At 42.0% G+C, this 20,127-nt stretch overlaps 1 long non-coding RNA gene across 1 annotated transcript in view; it reads right to left on the minus strand.

Moving 5' to 3' along the window:
- Positions 1–5,777: 5,777 nt before the first annotated feature.
- The window catches only part of LOC105234804, a 308,636-nt gene continuing 294,286 nt past the window's right edge, over positions 5,778–20,127 (minus strand). The window contains exon 6 of the long non-coding RNA XR_004625355.1: positions 5,778–6,458. This is a non-coding gene — a long non-coding RNA (uncharacterized LOC105234804). The remainder of the gene's footprint in view (positions 6,459–20,127) is intronic.

Raw genomic sequence — 20,127 nt, forward strand, 5'->3', positions numbered from 1 at the left:
CAAAAAACAATCTGATTAAAAAATGAGCAGACAACCTGAATAAAAATGTTTGCAAAAAAGACGTACAGTTGACCAATGGACATGTGAAAAGATGCTCAACGTCACTAATCATCAGGAAGATGCAAATGAAACCCACAATGAGATCATCACTTCACACACGTCAGAATGACCAGTATCAAAAAACAAGAAATAACAAGTGTTGGCAAGGATGTGGAGAAAAAGAAACCCTCATACATTGTTGGTTTGAAACGTTGGTTGTCGCATCCACTATGGAAAATAGTGTGGAGGCTCCTCGATAAATTAGGGGACACACACACACACACACACACTGGAATATTACCCAGCCATGAAAAAAAATCTTGCCATTTGCAACGACATGGATGGACCTAGAGGATAGTATGCTAAGTGAAATAAGTCCGTCAGAGAAGGACAAATACCATATGATTTAAGAAACAAAAGCCAACAAACAAAACAGACTCAGAAACATAGAGTACAAATTAGTGATTGCTAGAGGGGAGGGGGTGTGGGGGATGGGCAAAACAGGTGAAGGGGATTAAGAGGTACAAACTTCCAGTTAGAAAAGAAATAAGTCCCTGGATAAAAAGTACAGCATAGGGGGGGTGCCTGGGTGGCACAGCGGTTAAGCGTCTGCCTTCGGCTCAGGGCGTGATCCCAGTGTTATGGGATCGAGCCCCACATCAGGCTCCTCCGCTATGAGCCTGCTTCTTCCTCTCCCACTCCCCCTGCTTGTGTTCCCTCTCTCGCTGGCTGTCTCTATCTCTGTCGAATAAATAAATTAAAAATCTTAAAAAAAAAAAGTACCATAGGGAATATAGTCAATAATATTGTAATAACTCTGTGTGGTGGCAGATGTTAACAACACTTATCAGGGTGTGCATTTTATAATGTCTATAACTGCTCAGTCACTATGTTGTGCACCTGAAACTAATATTATTTTGTATGTTGACTATACCTCAATTTCAAATTTAAAAAAATCTGTACTGACCTCAGCATGGATTATGGATGTGCTTTATTTGTTATTTGTTACTTCCTCATTCACAAACTTCCAGAATCCCCACCAGATCATTTGATGTAGGACCAACATATCACAATTGTCACTAAATCCATCTGCTGGATTATTTAGAACACTAGCAGATTTTAATGACACAGTTAAGAGAGCATTTTTAAAAGCAGTACCTGGCTTTCAATTTCCTCCTATCTCTTGAATGCGTTACCATTTCAAATGCAAAACTTTGTGCAGTCGAACTGAATAAAAAATATTTACCTAAGTTAGAAAAAAATAGCACATATACACACTAGATGTCCTCCAGTTATGTTATCCTCATTCTTATCATGGGGTTATTGACAAGGACCTTGTTAATACTAAGGCTACCGGTTCATCAAGCCCCTGATAAAGCTTTGGAGACTACGTGAAGGTTCCCCCACTAACTCAACATCTTCATGTGCACCTCTAACACTTCATTTAATTAATGTTTTATATTGTTTTCTTAGTGTTAAGAATTACCAAAAGCATATTACAGAAGTACTATATATAGTAACACATACAGAGTATTGTAAAATATCATAGGTATTATCTATTATATATGTATTTACACACAAATGTAAAATGTTCCACATGGATTTGCACATTAATAATTGGAATGATATCCATCAAAATGTCAACAGTGGTGTATCTGAATCGTGTGATTCAAGGTATGTGTGTGTTTCCTATATTTCTAATGTCCTAGAATAAATGTCTTTTTCTTATTAAGAAGATCAGGATGTATTATTATTTTTTAAGTAGACTCCACACCAAGCATGGAGCCCAATACAGGGCTTGATCTCATGACCCTAAGATCAAGACCTGAGCTGCTGAGATCAAGAGTCAGCCACTCAACCAACTGAGCCACCCAGGCACCCCCGGGATGTATTTTTTTATTGAACGTTGAATAATATGTCTCTGATAATATAATCTCCTGCTGGAGGGGAGGGTGCATATTATAGATCTCCACGCCTCTGCAAATGCATGGATATGAACACAGAGGATACAAATAAGAGGACCATTGAATTGTATGTATTGGAACGGAACAGAAACAAAGTATTTTTATCTACATCGATATAGGCCAAATAGTAATCTGATCAGGAAATCTACCATCTGAGGACATCGGGCCTATGGTTTTCATCTGGATGGACTGTCTGCTTCATCAAGGAGAGCTGTGAAATGTTTCAGATCATGTTTCTATGGCTTAGTGGTGGGGGCAAGGCATATATGTTGTTTCGTGGGTACTGCTCAGGGAAGCTAAAGATCCTGTGATTTTTAGCACACGTGCACACAAAGAATTGTCTCAAGATGTCAGAAGTCCACTGTCAGGAAAGTTGGTCGGATTAGACATTTATTTATTTACTACTTTTTAAAAAATGAGGCAAATGAAAACTCAAGGCATTATGATTTCACATTAGATCATCTACCCAGAGTGTGTGGCAGTTGAATGACAGCCACAGTTCCCTGACACTCTTCCTATTGAGAGGAATGTCCCTCCTGACAACTCCAGCCAATGGAGTATGACAGAAGTGAGGTGAGGCCAATTTCTGGACTTAACCTTTAAGAAAATGGGTACTTCTTCCCTGCATTCTTAGAATCCAGCCACCAGGTGAGAAGACTACCATGAGACCATCTTACCATGAGGAGCCCGAACCACATGGAGAAGCCTTAGAAAATGAGATGCCGTATGGAGAAATAGAGACTGAGGAACATGGAGATCCCAGACACGCACATGAAGGCATCATGGAAATAGAGTCTCCAGCTCCAGGTGACCCCCTCTACATGACAGATGACTGGCCCAGCTGAGCCCTGCTGAAATTTCCAACCCACACACAACTGTGCGCAAAATGAAATGGTTGTTTGAAGCCACTAAAATGTTTCCTTAATTTATCTTGAGTTCATCTCCTTTGCCTCCTGGAAATTCAAAATGGAGGATGTATTGCATTTTAATGTATTTCTAGAGAACATGTAAACCATTTTGTTTGCAATAAACAAGTAGACCTCAAATCTCTAAGTAGAATTCTGGCAACAATCTAAAGCATGGTTTTCAATTTTGCAAATGATCCTGTTTTTGATGCAGCCAACAGTTATAATTATCTACCAAACTCTAGCTAGGTAAAATGGACATAAATCAGTCATTGTGCTGACTGGGACTACACTATGACATTAATTAATTTAATGAGACTTTATGACATAGAGTTAGTCATATACATGTGTTCACTACTGAACTGAAAACTCCTTCAGGACAGGAACAACGTCTGCTGAATTTCTTGTATTTCCACCAAAATGCGCCCTGCCATGCATACGGGATGTGTTCAGCAAATGCTTGTGCATGATTATAAGACAACCTACCACTAGAACTTCATTATTTTGGTTAAATTCAGCATCACCTCCTTTCAGTCTTCTTTTTGCAAGCCCTAAAGCTCTTGATTTAATTTCTGGCTTGCCACAGAATCCTCACTCTTGAAAGATTTCCAGCGTGACCCTGTCAAACATCATTATTCCACAAATGAGGAAATTCCCCAAGAGGTAAGCGACTGGCTCAAGTCCATGCAGTTATTTAGTGCATAATAAGGTCATTATAGAGTTAAAATTACTTCCTTTAACAGATTGCCGGCGAGAAGACTGGGACAACTATAGGGTGCTGGAGCTCCTGAGATGTGGAAGGACTGAAGCGTAGGGAGCTGGGGAAACAGGTGGTTGCAGAGATTTAAGAGAATCCGGGTACGTCATAATCCACTTGGAGCACGAACCAATGTAGAACAATATCACTCACAAACCTGAAGGGGAAAAAAATGCTAAAAGACAGAAATGTGAAGGCAATAAAGATCTCTTTTTTTAATTAGTTGTGTAGAGTAAATCATAAAACCAGATATCTCTGCACGGAGACTCCTGATTAACAACTGTTTATTGTACCGTGAATTATTGCAAGATAATATATGCAAGATGCTGGCTTGATGTTTTGTGCTTCCACTTTTCGAATGAACTTGACTGTCAAAAACGGAGAGCAAATCAGGATGGCAAAAGCCGTCAGCAGATGAGGGAGAGCCAAGTCTCTAACCATCTCATATTTCCTTCATGTGTTTTGTAGGAAAAACAGATAAGGATAGTCTAAAAACTAACCCATGGAAAGTACAGGTGCATACTTGAAAATTCTAAGAAAATCCAGCTTAGGTTTTATCTCCATGACGTCATAACCCCAGGATGAGAGCATACTTGAAGCCTGTTTCTCTCCATGCAGAATCCAAAATGGACTCGAAGAGCCGTCTATAAAAACACTGAACAATAAGGCTTAAGCACAACGCAGGAAAGTGTCATTTATTAATCTGTACTTGGCTAATAAAAAACAAAATAAAACAAAGAAACCAGAAAGAAACTTCTTGGCTCTATATGGAGCCTTAGGCAAGGCAAACTCTTCATGCCCTTAATCAAGGTTTAAGTCCAAGGGCTTGGAGATTCCACTATGGAGAGTAAGTCCTAAGGAGTCTGCTTGTCGGCTCATGGTATCCATCTACTTTTACTGAGTACATAGCATGTACCAGACCCTACAGAGCGTGTACATTCCCCTCATCCCCACCACAGCCCCCCAAGGCAGGGATTGCTTCTACTTTCAAGCATAACGAATTTCATGCTTGCCAAGGTCAATTCCTCTCTTGAGGTCGCATAGCTTATTAGTGGTGGAGCCAAAATCCAGTGAGGTTTATTACGAATCGAGCATATGCCAATACTTCCCCCCATCAGTTCTATAACGCGGATTTTGTTATCCTTATTTTAACTATGAAGTAACTGAGACTCAGAAAGTTGATTACAAGACTCGAATAGAGAGAAGGGTAGCCAACTGGGGATCTTATCCAGGGCTATCTTACTTCCACAGGCTAATGTTTTCCAGCGCGGACTCTTGTTCTCAAAATGTAGCTTATTCGCACTATTTTATCCTTTGCTTGAATGTGACTTGCACACTAATAATAAATTAAGAGCCGACTGTTTAAACAATCTGGGATTCCCAGCTCAAGACGGTGTTTACTGCCCACGTTATCACGAGTGATAAAACACAAGGTGCTCCCAGGGGACTAGAGGAGCTCCTACTGCACCCTTTCAGGATCGGCTAGATTAGGCTGGCTTGCGCCGTGCAAACAACAACCGTGTAGTCTAGGGAGTTTAACAGAACACATGCAAAGCCTGGCAGTGGGCCCAGGCCAACCTCCCTGGCAATGACACAGTGATCCAAGCAGCTTTGATCCTGAGGCTCTTAGGTCCTGATGTGATGCCTTCACTTTCCCCATGGCAGGGGAAGAAACTGACCCAAGACTCCCAAGGGCTTTTGCTGTCTCTGCCTGGGATCGACGTGTATTCCTTCTTTTCACATGTCATTGACCAGAATCCATCATCTGCCACCACCTCACGCAGAAAAGTCTGGGAAGTATGATTTGCTGTGTACCCAAGGAAGAGGAAAATAAAATGAAACTTGGTGAACACATTACGTCTCTTCCACGTTATCCTGAAGTGGGTCCAGATGACACAAAAAAAAATAACAAAAGGTTAGGAATTAGCAAGTGAGGCCATAGATTTAGAATTGAAATAAGTTATTCTGGATGGAGAGACATAATGCCTCACTCTATTTTATTAATTCAACTAAGAGGAGGCAAGAGTTAGAAAGTAGAGATAAAAAAAAATCTGTTTACATATGGTGATTAAATAAAAGGAACTTACACATAAAATTGCAAAGTGTATTTTATTTAAAAGACAAAAGTGAAAGAAAGGCTTAGGACTGTCTTGCTCGAGGGCAAGAGTTTATGCATCATTTCCTTGACTGAGCAATCCAATTTCCCAAATTTTATTCAGTATCTCCTCTTTCATAGCACTGAACAAGGTTCCACAGCAGCTGAAGAAATCCAGACAGTTCCACCCCTCTCAAAGAGGACGTTGTGAGAGATGAGAAAAGCAGGCATGTCTGAAATAGGAGGACAAGGTCACTCGTGACGGACTCTCGAAGAGCACCACGAAAACATCAGGTCTCGAAAGCATCATTGCGGTCTCCCCAAAGAAATATACCGTCTTCCTGGTGGTTTGTGGAGCTTCCAACACAAGATACACTTTTCCTTGACTTCTCCCTTTCATTTCTGCCTGGTAGTCTGGTCACTCATCCTCCCCTGTTGGTTTGGAAGCCCACGTCCAATACTCCGGAGCCGAACCATGCAGAATGAAGTAAGTAGATAACAGAGGCTTGTCAGCCTCATTCATCACGTCTGTCAGCTCTAGCAACACACAGAACCTTTAAGAAAGGCCGCTTTCAGCCTGAGTCAGCCCACCTTGCAAGTAAATGCCACATGCCAAGGCTTGCCAGTGCCCTGTCAGGGAAACTGTCTCTTCCTCACTTGGTCCTCGCAAACATTCTTTGACGTGAAACACGAAGATGCTGTAAGACAGAAATATACTGATTAATTTCAATAAGGCTTTCAGAAGTCACAGTCTGTGCTGAGCCAAGTGATTTTCAGCTGACTTTATCTTATTAGTGAGGACTCTGGGGAAATTTTGTGGGGTAAATCCTTTTCTGCATCACCATGCAGAGGAAACAGTTTTCATCTTTAAAGCCCTGCAAGCACACACACTTCTCCCCCCGCCCCCCAGCCTAAACCTGGCCTCAGAGAAAGTTTTACTTGGAGAAATCTCATTAATTCCAGTGGTCTGATTTGTCCACACACAATTTTGTGATTCATTTATTTCTGCTAGTTTCTTCCTTAATGTCCAAAAAAAAAAAAAAGTTAAAAAGTGTAAAAAGAATAAGGGAGAAAAAACCCTACTTCCCATTTTCCCCCAAAATCAACATTTTCAGGACAAAAATAAATTCTCTTTTCATGTGATTAATTACAGATCAAACCATGATGTCGTTTCTTCTTTTTCATGAAACAGGAAGAAAACGAAAGTATAGGAAGATTTCTCCGTAAAGAAGTTGTTGAGTCATGGGCTTGGTAAGTTAATTTTATCATTTTAGGGGAATTCTTGGTTACTAAAAGGTCCCATCTCTAAGTAATTTGGAAATGAAACTTTTGGACTCCTTGGAAGGAGTCAAGTAGGCATTTTCTACGTGCCCAATTTTGTACTTTTTCCTCCTTTCTGATAACAGCCCAAATTCTTCTAACTTTCAGGCCTTTGTGATTAAAGAAAAAATACAACTGAAAAGTCTGAGTACCACAGACCCTTGAATAACACAGGCGTTGGAATGCTCCCCCACACAGACAAAAAAAAAAAAAAGGACTTTTGACTCCCCCAAAAACTGAATAACATTGATCGGAAGCTTTACTGACAACAAAGTTAATTAATACATACTTTGCATACGTATTATATACTGCATTCTTACAATAAAGTAAGCTAGAAAAAGGAAATTATTAAGCAAGTCATAAGAAGCAGAAAACACATTTATAATATACTGTACTGTGTTTAACAACAACAACAGCAACAATTGGCATATCCCTGCAGTTCAATCTCCTGTTGGACTCCACAGATTCTCTGCAGTGCTCTCAGGTACTTTACTATATTCCTTAATAAATTCAAAACAGCAACTTCAGGGGCGCCTGGGTGGCACAGCGGTTAAGCGTCTGCCTTCGGCTCAGGGCGTGATCCCGGCGTTATGGGATCGTGCCCCACATCAGGCTCCTCCGCTATGCGCCTGCTTCTTCCTCTCCCACTCCCCCTGCTTGTGTTCCCTCTCTTGCTGGCTGTGTCTATTTCTGTCAAATAAATAAATAAAATCTTTAAAAAAAAAACAAAACAAAACAAAACAGCAACTTCTTCCAAAATGTTTTGTGATCTTTACTGTCTCTTTCTTATCATATCCATTATCACTGTATGTTAGAGAGATTTTTAACAGTGCCTGATTATATGATGGCTGCATTAAGCAATATCATGCTTACCTCCAAATAACTTAGTGTTACTCTTCCCCACCCCCCCATCACTGCCATCAGGACTTGTCTCAGATTTTCTAAATTAGTACAGTGATATGATTATCCTCGTACTTTCATCTATTTGTAATTCTCCACCTACGTAGACTTCAGAAAGGAAAAAGAGAAACTAATATATTGTTTGATTTTGTTGTTTAATATTGACATACACATAGAAGGTATAGCAATCATTGATCGCAAGCATCACTCCGGACTTTTCTTCTTTTAAACATATAAAGAAAAACCTTGGCGTTCCTGGGTGGCTCAGTGGGTTAAGCATCCGACTCTTGACTCTTGATTTCAGCTCAGGTCATGATCTCAGGGTTGTGAGATTGAGCCCCCCTCGGGCTCCACACCGGGCATGGAGCCTGCTTGAGATTCTCCCTCCCATCCCCCTCCACTTGGACTCTCTCTAACAAAAATAAAAAATAATAAAAAATAACTCACTCAAGATTCTTTTCAACACCACTGGTGTTGTTTGAGCAACACTTTTTGTGACTCTAAGACAAAATTTATACCTCAGTGCTGGCCCCAACTGGACGCCCGAGTCAGGCTCCCCCTCTTTATGTCTAAGTAACTTAAGTGCAATTGCCTTGCCCTGGGTGTAACAAAGCCAGAGCGAGTTGGGGGGTTCTAGACCAAAGACCATGCCTTGGGGATTCAAAGCACTTTCCTCCTACGTGGCCCCACCACATCCATTCTGATAGGAGCCCCAGGGCCTTTCACTGCACCAAGCAATCCCTGACACAGACTATTGTAGTCTACTCTCTCTGAGTAGAAGGGTTTGAGAAGGTTTGAGGAAGGCCCAGTGGAGCCTAGAAAAGGCCCCTCTTAGGTCTGCATGGATACAGAAAGGGTTCTGAGGTTTCTCAGTTACACTTAGGTGTCATCTTTAGCTCAACTGCCATGTTCCAAGTGCCAAGCTAAGATACGACAAAACATAGAATCTTGCCTCGATACTATGTATAATGCAGTAAGGGTGAAATGCATTTACCAAATAATCTCACCACCGATGAAGTGTTGTGATAGAGAGGGTACGCTGGTGCCATGAGAACGAACACTTAAAGAACAGGAAGGTACCTGGGGGCCCTTCCAGCAGATGACAAGGGAGACAAGTCTGGAAGGACAACTGGGGGTTACATATAAGGACAGTGGGAAAGAGTGCCTCAGGCAGAGGAGACAACACTGCCTGAAAGAAGACGTTACATTCTGGTGCGTGTCAGTCTTTAGCGTAGGCAAAATCAAGAGAGGAAAAGTTTTGCATGGTCTGCAAATATTTTATACTTACTCATTATTCAGTAGAAAGCCATGGAAGAATTTTGACAAAGGAATGAAGTATCAAGAAGAATCAACTGAGTTTGATGTCAGACAGATTGATTAAGTAACCAGTTTTTAGAAGCTTACTATGTGTCAGGCACTCTGGAGAAAGTTACATACGTATCCATGAGCTAGATCTGTCCGTACCTTTCTATCCCTTCCTGCCTGCTCACTACAGGCAAAAGGGTGATGGAAAGGAGTCAGGAACGAACACAAAGTTTCTGGCTCAGACAGCTGGGTGAATAGTGGTGCTATTTACAGAAATCAGGCATATAGGGAAGAAGTTAAAAATGAGTTGAGTGTGGAACATCTTTTCCTTAAAGTGCCTGCTGAGAGGCTAAGGGTAAACGCACAACAGGGAGCCGGAGCTGAGACCGGAATGATCGATTTGGACGTCATCGGTATCTAGGTATTTGATTAACCAGGATTCGGCAAATGGCAGCCAGGGGACCAAATCCAGATCACAGCCTATTTCTGTATGGCCCTCAGGCACTGCTCACTTATGCTACCACTGTGAGCCACAGAGGCTAAGGGGAACCCCCTCAGTCCCACTTCCTCCTGCTTACAGTGCCTGCCTTTGACCAATGGCTACCCATCCCCTCTGGCCTCATCCCTGTGAACCACGCGCTCCTGCTGGCCCACCAGGTCCCACCTACTGGGACAGGAGAAAGTCCCCAGCTGAAGGCAGGAGCCCCCAAACGCAAAGAAGGGCAAACAGGACCACAGAGAGACAAGCATTGCCTCTTTTGTCACAAAACCTTAATCATTCACTATTTGGTGCATAAAAATAAAGTTTTCCAATCCCAGGTTTAAACTGAATTGTGATATTGAAATAACGAGCCTTTGTATGTGATACCACTGGCATTCAACTCAGATTAACAAACATAATCTCAGTCGATTCAGAAGGTTTATTTTTTTTAAGGATTTTATTTATTTATTAGAAAGAGAGAGAGAACACAAGCAGGGGGAGGGGCAGAGGGAGAAGCAGACTCCCCACTGAGAAGGGAGCCCGACGTGGGACTCGATCCCAGGACCCTGGGATCATGATCTGAGCTGTAGGCAGTCGCTTAACTGACTGAACCACCCAGGCACCCCTTATTCAGAAGTTTGAAACTGGAAATACTGACAATTAAACATATGCATTACATTCCACAGAAGTTCTTTACTCCACCCTCCTCTCCCTTATAGTCTGCAGAAAGAAAAACAAAAGCTAGTCTGTCAACATGACCAAATCCCTGGAAGATGCTGTAAGATAACCTGATCTCAACTTCTCATACTTTGGGCTGAACTTCTCTCAGAGGTCCGTCAGTGAGCATCGCTTTCCATTCAAGTGAGCTTTTAAATCCCCATGAGCCTATCAAAATTCACTTGTGAAAGAAATTGAGGCACTCTGTCTTTGGCAATGAAACAGCAACTTGAAAAGTTAAAAACCCAACCAGTTACGCCTCTGGTTATTTGGTTTCTACGATTCCAGACACCCAGTCTCACCAGTAAACTGTTGTGGACATCAGAAGAGCTAAGTCACGCAGACCAAGAAGAGAAAGAGTCTCAGAAGCTTGTGGGAGGTAATGAGATGCTATTAGCAGCAAACAGAACCCAACTGGATCGAAGAGCCAAGTGCTGTGTGGTCTTTTGAAAACACTTCCAAATTCAGGAATCAAAAGTGATCCTTTAAGTCGTCCTTCTCTTTAGGATGCATGTTTATTCAAAGCACAGATGGGGAGGAAAATCAGAAAAAGACTTTGGTCGACCCACATAAAACAGCATATTTGAGTGTAGGCATGAAGGGAGATGAGTTTGGGAAGGATTTTCATTTGTTTGATGTGTGAGATAGACTTGGGAAGTGGCAAGGCACCGGCTTTATTTAATCTCTCCTAAGGAAAGCTATTAAAAAAAGAAAGCTCCCTTAGTAAGCACATACTTCTATGCTCTCACGTCTCTGGTATTTTCCAGTATAATAAAAGTGGGGGATTTCCAGGACCGGTGTTCCTGGGTACTATAGACAGGAAGAAAAGTTACAAATGAACTGCCATTGACAAATGGAGCCCTTTTAGGGTTTGAACATTTTCAATACATTTTCTTTGGATGAGGTCATGCCCATGCGTGTCTTATATACACTTCCAGGTGGTAAAGACCAAAATGGAAATCAGCAGAGCGTACCGCACAGAGAACAGGTTTCTTGCTGACAGCACCGGTGACCTCCCTCCCTAATCCCATAGGTCTCTCCAGTCTCACAAGAAAACGGTTTCTCAGGAGATGCCCGCCCGTTGTCACTGCATGTCAGGAAAACCGGGCTGTAAACAAGTACTTAAATCTAAGTGTAAGCTTTGATGGCTACTTAAAGCAAATTGAGCTTTTGAACCCGATGAGGTGTGCTCCTTTGAAATGTTGGTATCAGTCTGGAGCCCAGCACAAATAAGAAACAACAGGGGGGGAAGACTCTGGATGGGGAATCATAATGGAAAGGAATTGCCCGCTGGTTGGTAACATTTCCATATGGACACAAGCAGCAAGACCACAAAAGATCAAAGAGCAACCCAAAGAAGAAGGGAGTGCTCGGCCTCATAACTGTGCATGTGTGTGAAGACACGGCCTTCTGTAGGGATAATGGCAGAAACATGTTTTTGCAAGTTGAGGTTCAGTATACGCCAATGAATGGGGGTGCCTGGCTGAGCCTCGACATGTAAAAATCTATTCTTCATTTGTAAAAGTTGCTACTGATGGATGCTAACTCAAATTTGTAGTAACACCTAACAGATGCTGCTTTTTTTTTAATATTGCAAACTTTAATAGATGTCATTCTATTTTTTCAATTTATTTATTTGTCAGAGAGAGACAGAGAGAGCACAAGCAGGAAGAGCAGCAGGCAGAGGGAGAGGGAGAAGCAAAGCAGGCTCCCTGCTGAGCAAGGAGTCTGCTTTGGGACTCGATCCCAGAACCTCAGGACCTGAGCCAAAGGCACTTAACTGACTGAGCCACCCAGACGTCCCCATAGCTTTCATTCTAAAGCACAGGAAAGTGAATTAAGCAAACAGATTTTTTTTTTAAAGGGAGCTTGCTAATAATGGCCACTAAAAGTAGAAACAACATCCATGTTCACAAGAGGGACTTTCGCAGGGTTTCCCGGGGTGCAGATAAAACTTGAAGGGTGTACATCACGTGCAGATTAGAACAGCCAGTGCATGGGTTTCAACGTCTTTACGTCTAAACTTCACAAGATTCTCAGCAGAGAATTTCTTTCTGGTGAAGCCCCATCAGCACATCTTGTGACCAAAGATCAAGGCAAAAGAATTTCGCCCACCCTTAGACTGAGTCAGCGCAGAGGTGGGAATGAACTTATCATTATCCCAACCGTTAAGTATTAGTGCCAGATACGAGATTTGGGGGGGTTTTTTTGTTTTGTTTTTTTACTCCTTTCACAAGGACCAACTTTGTTCTTTAATAACCAGAGGATAGCTTTCTTTAGGCATTGCTAATTCGGGAAAAATCATTCATTTTCCTCTTCAAAGCGGTTAGTGAGCCCCCTTTCAAAAATAGCCAGCCTCAGTCTACCTTACTACATACAGTCTGCCAGAATAATAAGTTCTAAACAAACGTCATACTTGGCAAGAACAATGTGCTGTTAACCATTATTAACACATAAGAAAAAAGGTAACACGAGGGATAGATGAGATCAGAAAATGCAGAAGCAGCCTGGGTTCGTCCCCAAATATGTCACTATTCATTATGGTCATCCAAATCCCCATGTTTTCAGGTCATTCGATGGCCTCCTTGGGAAAATAAATAGAATGAGCTTGCAAGGAGTCCTTTCTTGCATTTAGAAAACCAAATGACCGAGACATAACTTTCGATACCTAATTATGCTATTAGATTCAGTGTTGGCAATTACCTGGGCTTTTTAGTCTCAAAGTGCTTGGCAGCCTTTCTTCGCTCCATTGCCACAGCGAGGCTCCATTTCCAGACGAGCACACTGAGGCACCCGGGTTATGACCTGCCCTCCCACGGCCAAGCCAGACGTCTAGTCCAGAAAAGCCAAATAAGTTCCAAAGCAGAACCACTGCTTGTGCCCTGGGCTCGGGATTTGCCCTTCATTCTACAGCTGGGCTCATTGGATTGGATTGTTTCTTAATGTGAGAACACGCAACACTGAGTCACCAGATAAAGGCATTTTTCATAAATCACCTTTTCGCTGTATTTTCGCTTTTGCTCTAACCACAAGCCAAACATAAGTAAACACTTTCCCCCTTGCTCTATTTCTTATCTTCCCGTTCTCTTGCCCACTTGCCCTCATTTGGGGACTCAGTATTTGCTTTAAGAATAATCTTTCCACGGGTGCCTGGGGGGCACACTCGGTGAAGCGCCTGCCTTCAGCTCAGGCCAGGATCCCGGGGTCCGGGGTTCGAGCCCCATATCGGGCTCCCTGCTCAGCAAAGAGCCTGCTTCTCCCTCTCGAGCTGCCCCTCCCCCTTCTGCTCCTGCTCTCCCTCTCTCTCTAATAAATAAAATCTTAAAAAAAAAAAAAAAAAGAATAATCTTTCCTTAGGGTTTGTAGAATGAATTTGGCTAAGAGTATGGGTGTGTGGAGGAGGCAGGCAAGTGTGGTTAAGAATAGTATAAAATTCAAGAACTCCAGTTTAAGCAATTTTATACACTTGAAAAATGTCATTTAAATTACCAGTTCAATAGGAAGTTTTAAGAAAGAGAGAAATTGTGGGCTTTTCCACCGGCTTTTTTCTGGCTCACCTTCTAGCTGCTATGCAGGGGAATCAAGGTGGGTGAGCAGCTTACCCCAGGCCCTGGGGTGCTGTATCCCAGCAGCCAATATCCTCCTAGGGTCAGTGAGCAGGCATATAGCTCATTCCATTTGTAACCATGAGAAATAGAAGCCCCCAGGGAAAATACGTACTCTCCATATGCTCAACGCCGTGCAGTGGTCTAAGCGAATCACAGCCGGGGAGAGCGAGGGAAAGGGATGTGTCTTGACACTTTATTTCCTCAGAGATACGGGGACGTCATTTCCAGGGGTAGTACAATGCCTTAAAACGGACCACTAATCTGATCCAGCCAGGGAGATGGGATGCTTTTAAGAGCTTTCCATTAAGTGCATCTGAATTCTATTGCTAAGGCTTCCACAAAACTATCAAAAAAAAAAAAAATGCTTTGATGTGTCTCCCTTCCAAGTGCCATACGAAATTCAGAGCCTCTCCAGCTCACGGCCCTCCCCTCCTTCCTTGCTCTGGTCCTCTGTCCTCCCACCGTGGTGGGGCTGGGCCGTGCTGTACGCCTTCCTGCCCATATGAACTACAGTTGCTGAAAAAGTGAAGCCAAAAGAAACAGCCAATAAAAACAGAAACAGCTGTAACAATTTTGCACAGCATGATCTTGATTTCCTTGAGTTTTGTATTTTTGCCTCTTTTTGCTTGCTCCTTCTCTCTTTCTCTCTCCAGCTCCATTTTTCATAATACAACACCTTCAGGGCTGGGGCCTGAAATGGAGCAAGGAATACTTTCTCCTTCTGCAAACCCCTGTCATGCAGAAATAAGGCTGAAGTCCATTCTGAATCACCAGCTCCCAAACACCCAGAGCCAAGGGAGGCTGAAACAAGAGGAATGAGTCAAGAATCCCCACCAAAGACAGGTGCAAAGTTTTTTGGGGTTTTTTGTTGCTTTTTTTTTTCAAAAACAGAATAGACTCAGCTTTCAAATTTGCTCCTCCCCGGGCTGCTGCTGTCAGCGGGTGTCCCCACTGTTAGTGGAGTCACAGAAGCTATTATTTGCATTTCAGCTCTGCGTGTTTGTCCTTGCCTCTCCAAATGAAACCTGTCCTGAAGTCCTCCCTGGACGGGTATTTACAGTAGCCTGATTTTACATCCATTTCCTCCAACCTGCCATGCAAAGGTAGCTTGTAAATGCACAGAGCTACGGAGGAATGATACTAGTGGTTTCAGAAAAGAAAAGAGGGACAGAACACAACAACTCAGAGCACTGAGCAAATAGAAAAGGAAAGACTCCTAGCCGATTGTGATCAGCACCTTCTTTCCTGTCTGTGCAGGCTCACGAACCCCGGGAATGTTTACCTTCCTCAGAACGCATGCACAGTTAGAGACCTGGTCCTCCAGGCCCCGCCCCAGCAGGTGCTGCGCCCCAAACCCACATTCTGGCTGAAGTGCTTGCAGTGGCTGGCACTGACCTCTAATGGTTATAAAAGCCTCCTTTTTACTTTATTTTTGTAAGGGATTGGGTGATATATGTTGTTTTGTTTCCCTCCAGCTGCTTCCTTTCTTTACCCAGGTCTGGAACAAGCCCCAGTCTGGATCTGGGCTAAGCCGAATGGTGAACTGGTTGAAATAAGGATCCTTTCATGGTGGCACAGCCCTGTTTTTCAGATGGTGTGAAGCAGATCTGTAGTTTATTATTAATAATAGCACATGCGTGACACCACATCTTCAAAGGGCTGTGCAAACATTAATTCTTTTGTGATGTGAAAAAAGCAGCAGCAGTGTCTTTTTAAAGTGAATCTCCCAGTCTTCTGGAGAGGAATGAAAAAACATAGTTCCAGCTAGAGATGAATGAATCAAACCCTGGAGGTCTAGGATCTGGGTCCAATTGAGAAGCACTTTGAAAAAAAAAAAATTAGGAGTTTTATCTGAACTCTAGCATGTTCCAAATTCTACCCTCTTTCACACTCACATGGAAGTCTTTCGAAGACAAGCTGTGGTATCTTTGTTCCGGGAATAAAATAAACAGAATAAAAGGGAGAGAACCAGAGCAGAATAAATGTGTGTTTTCCACGATGTTGAAATGTGATTTGAGGTCTCCAGAAGAAAGAATTATTCTCACCACTTTGGCAAGCTTGTCCTTCAATTTCACTTAATAAGTGACTTCTTTGTCAAAGTCACAATCTTCTGTTAAAAAGTGACAATTAATCTCCCATTTTGCAGAAACACAGAGAATCCAGAATCTCCTCTTCCACTGGACTTCCCAGAAAGCTTCCCCGCCCCCCAGGATTTTAAAAATAGAGCTTTTGAAAAATTTACATATATAGCATTTGGTACTTACAAAAAGATACACTATAAATATATATATATATATATATCTCAAGGCATAATTATAAAGTGGAAAGTAATAGACCCGCTACCTCACTTAGGCACTAGAACACCACCAATGGCATGGTGTTTCTTCTACGTGTTTCTTCTTTCCACCCCTTGCCTTCCTGACAGTGGTCATCATGGTCCTGAATTCTGTGATGAGTGTCCCTGTGGCAGGCTGACTGCATTCAACCTCCCCATTAATGCCCTTCTATGGCCTTTGCCTTATAACATCATCATCCCCTCCCATTTTAATGCTAGGCTTGGTAATGTGACTTGCGTTTGCAAATAGGATATAAGCAAAGCACATGCATGTGCCTGTGTGCCCTTTGCAAGACAGTGCTTGCCTACCCTTTCCCTCTGGGTCTTATCATGAGAACATGGCCAGACTAGCCAGCTGGATGGCGACAGACATGCAAAGCAGAGCTATGTCATGCTAGGTCATGGCCATCCTAGAGCAGTCAATAGCCAAGCCAAGAGCATGTGCCAGCCCAGATTACCAGAACCAGCCAGCCAACCACGGCTCCCATGGAAGCATGAGGAAACCCAGCTAGGATCGGCTGAGCGCTGGCAAGATCCAATGAATGCAGCAGACCGCGCGCTACAGAAATACTACATGTCTCTTTAAGTCACTGAGTTGTGTGGTGGTTGTGTGCAGTATTTTTTTGGCAATAGATGATTTAGACAATTCCCTTCCCCTTTTTGAAAAAGCCACAGATGCCTACAGTGCTGAAGAGTATATTGCTCGGCCTTGTCATTTTATCTTTTTCAGGTTTTTTACAATTTACCACAACATATATTTTCCTTTATGACTTGTGTTTTTCATGCATCATTCTATTTCTTACTTTCATTAATGTAGTTTCATGGATAGTGATTTGTTCTCACATTGTTATTAAATATTTGTGAATATAAATTGTCTTCTCCATTCTTCCGTGGATGGACACTGGCTTGCCTGTCGAAAGACATTTGGATTGTTCTCAGTTTGGGTTATTCTAAACTATAAACCTCTTCATGTATGTCTCCTAAAAGCACATTTACAAGTTTCTCTAGAGCAAATATATCTTGGAGTATAATAGCAGGACTATGGGATATGAGAGTGTTCAAATTTTGAAGCCAATGCCAAATTGTTTTCCAAATTGGTAGTAAGAACATATGCCTCCATCAATATATATCTTCCAAGGTCCCCCACCCATCGAGGAAGCAGAAGAAACATATAGGAGCCCTTATGGGTGCTTTCAATGGCTGAGACCTGGAAGTGGCACATATCACCTCTGGTCACACATCATTGGCTCAAACTCAAGCACATGACTATTTCAGTGCAAGTGTCCCTGGGAAATGTAGTCCAGAAAGAGAAGCCAATGAGCAGACCACCACGTCAGTTCCTGACATAGCTTCTAATTCTTCAAATACTAAAATATCTTTTATTAGGTAAGCACCCCACAGTCAATACATTGGTGTAAAGTTTCTTACTTTCATACACTCACCAACTCTCTTGGGAAATTAGATCAATTATCATCATCCTCATTTTGTAAGTGAGGAAAGTAGGGCTCAAAGTGGTTAAATGACTTGCCCAAGGTCACAAAGTTAGTAATTTGCTAGAGACAGACTCTAATATCAACTCTTTTTCCCCAAAGTCTTGTCCCATTTCTAGTATAATTAACCTTTCTTTTCCCAAATATTCATTCATCCAACAACTGAAATTAACTTTTGTATAACTGCTACATGACTACTGCATTATGCATCCTTCCAAAAATACAAAGAATGAACATAACAGGGATCCTGCCACTAAAATCCTACATTTTTGAGTTTCCTGTTATCAGCTGCTACCTACCTGCTGTATCCATTGACTCACTTTTTACTCACAGCTCGGTCTCCTCACACTAAGTTCACCAATATCTTCCAGTTCATGTGGTGGATGTAGTTTGGGTCTCATCTTATTTGAACACTGTGAAACCATTCCAAATTGTGACGCTTCTCTCTTTGTAATGCTGTCTTCCTTTAAGTCCCATGATCCCACACTGTCCTGATTTTCTTCCTACCTCTCTGTTTAATAATTTAAATTACTGTTCTCTTATCCTTCACTAATGGGTCTTCGCATATTGAGAATACCTTAACCCTGCCTTCCACAATCAGATCTTTCTTTAAAGACTCAAATAAAATACCATCTTCTTGGTGAATTTGTACCTAATCCCCCAGGCAAATGGAAATATCTCCTCTATGTTCTGCAAAACTTTATTCTGAGCTCTTTCACAGCACTGACCACATTCCACCTTATATTAATCGTCTAGTCGACTTGCGATATCAAGTCTTACCAGTTGAACTGAATTCCTTTCAGGCCCAATCCTGGCGTGTCTTATCTCTTCCTTCTATATTCTCATTTTTTGCTGAAGGACTTTACAAATGCTGTCCCCTCTACCTGGAAGATGTCCTCTTTTACCTGGTTAATTCCCAAATACCTTTCTCAGCAAAAGTCACTTCTTCCATGAAGCCTCCCCTTACCCTGCTATGAGTTCAGGTCCCCTTGTTACGTGTGTACTTTTCCTTCTTGGCATTTGTCACATTACTGCAACTTTAACTGTGAAATTCCTTTCATTTCAGTTTATTCTATTAAAATTTAAGTCCTGAGATCACAATTTACATATAAGATTAGATGTTTCATTCATTAGGTGTTTGTTGAGTGAAATAACTTTATTCCTGCAGAGTAAAATTTCAGTGAGTTTTTAGGATGCTATCTCACACATGACTCACAGTTGACTGAAACCAAGGAGTTCTTTCTTTCTTTTCCCACCCAAACTCTAGTGTCTGATTATTTGCTGGATCTCATGGCAGGACTATAAATACATTTGCTTTTAAACGTCATCTTACAAGGTTCAACCCACTGGATTTGCATTCTGTTATTCCATGGACGCCATCCCTCCCACTGTCTGTCATCTAACTATGTGGTAATCAAGTCACTGACAAAGGTCTAAATAGGACAAACTAGAGCTGAGGCTCTAAAACCCACCTCTTGAAACTACTTCTCAGTAGACGGTTGTGATGCTTTACCACAGAAGTTCAACTTGCCAGTGATATTATCCTGATCATGGCTAATTTTTGAAGGAGAGTCTGTATATATCAAATACCCTTACACTGCAAATGAAAACCTAATCTTTTAAGGTCCCAAAGCAATGGCACGGCCATAACAAATTTTTACCTAATTTCTCTAACAAAAGTACCCTCTTCTCCCTCCTGGTGTCCCCATTTTGTTCTTGCCATTTTAATGTTGCTGACCACATTCTGACATATGTTATCACTAACTGTTTGGACAGCACTAATTCTCACTATTTCCAGTCAGTTCCTTCAAGGCAACGAGGCCTTCATCTGCTGCATTGAAGTGACTATTTATTGACTATCTCCACCATGCCAGACACTAGTATTTTAAATGCACCAACTTATTTCTTTTTGAGGCAAATATTACAACGACGAACACTTCAGAGATGAGGAAACTGAATCTCAGAGAAGTTGGCTTACTTTCTATTCCTCATCTAGCTATGGGTCCAGGCTCACAGCATATATTAAATGAGTGATTGTCAAATTATACAGTTGATGTCGATGGCAATTTATATGGGGATTCCGCCCTCCCAGAGACTATGATATTACTCTCTTGCATTAGATGCCGACTGGACTACATCTGAGCTGCTGTTCCAGATGAAAGTTCCCTGATGCATTATTAATTCTCTCTTTCAAAGAGAGTATGCATTCTA

Source organism: Ailuropoda melanoleuca, chromosome 5 (genome assembly GCF_002007445.2).
Source record: "Ailuropoda melanoleuca isolate Jingjing chromosome 5, ASM200744v2, whole genome shotgun sequence".
In the NCBI taxonomy this organism is placed as follows: Eukaryota; Metazoa; Chordata; class Mammalia; order Carnivora; family Ursidae; genus Ailuropoda; species Ailuropoda melanoleuca.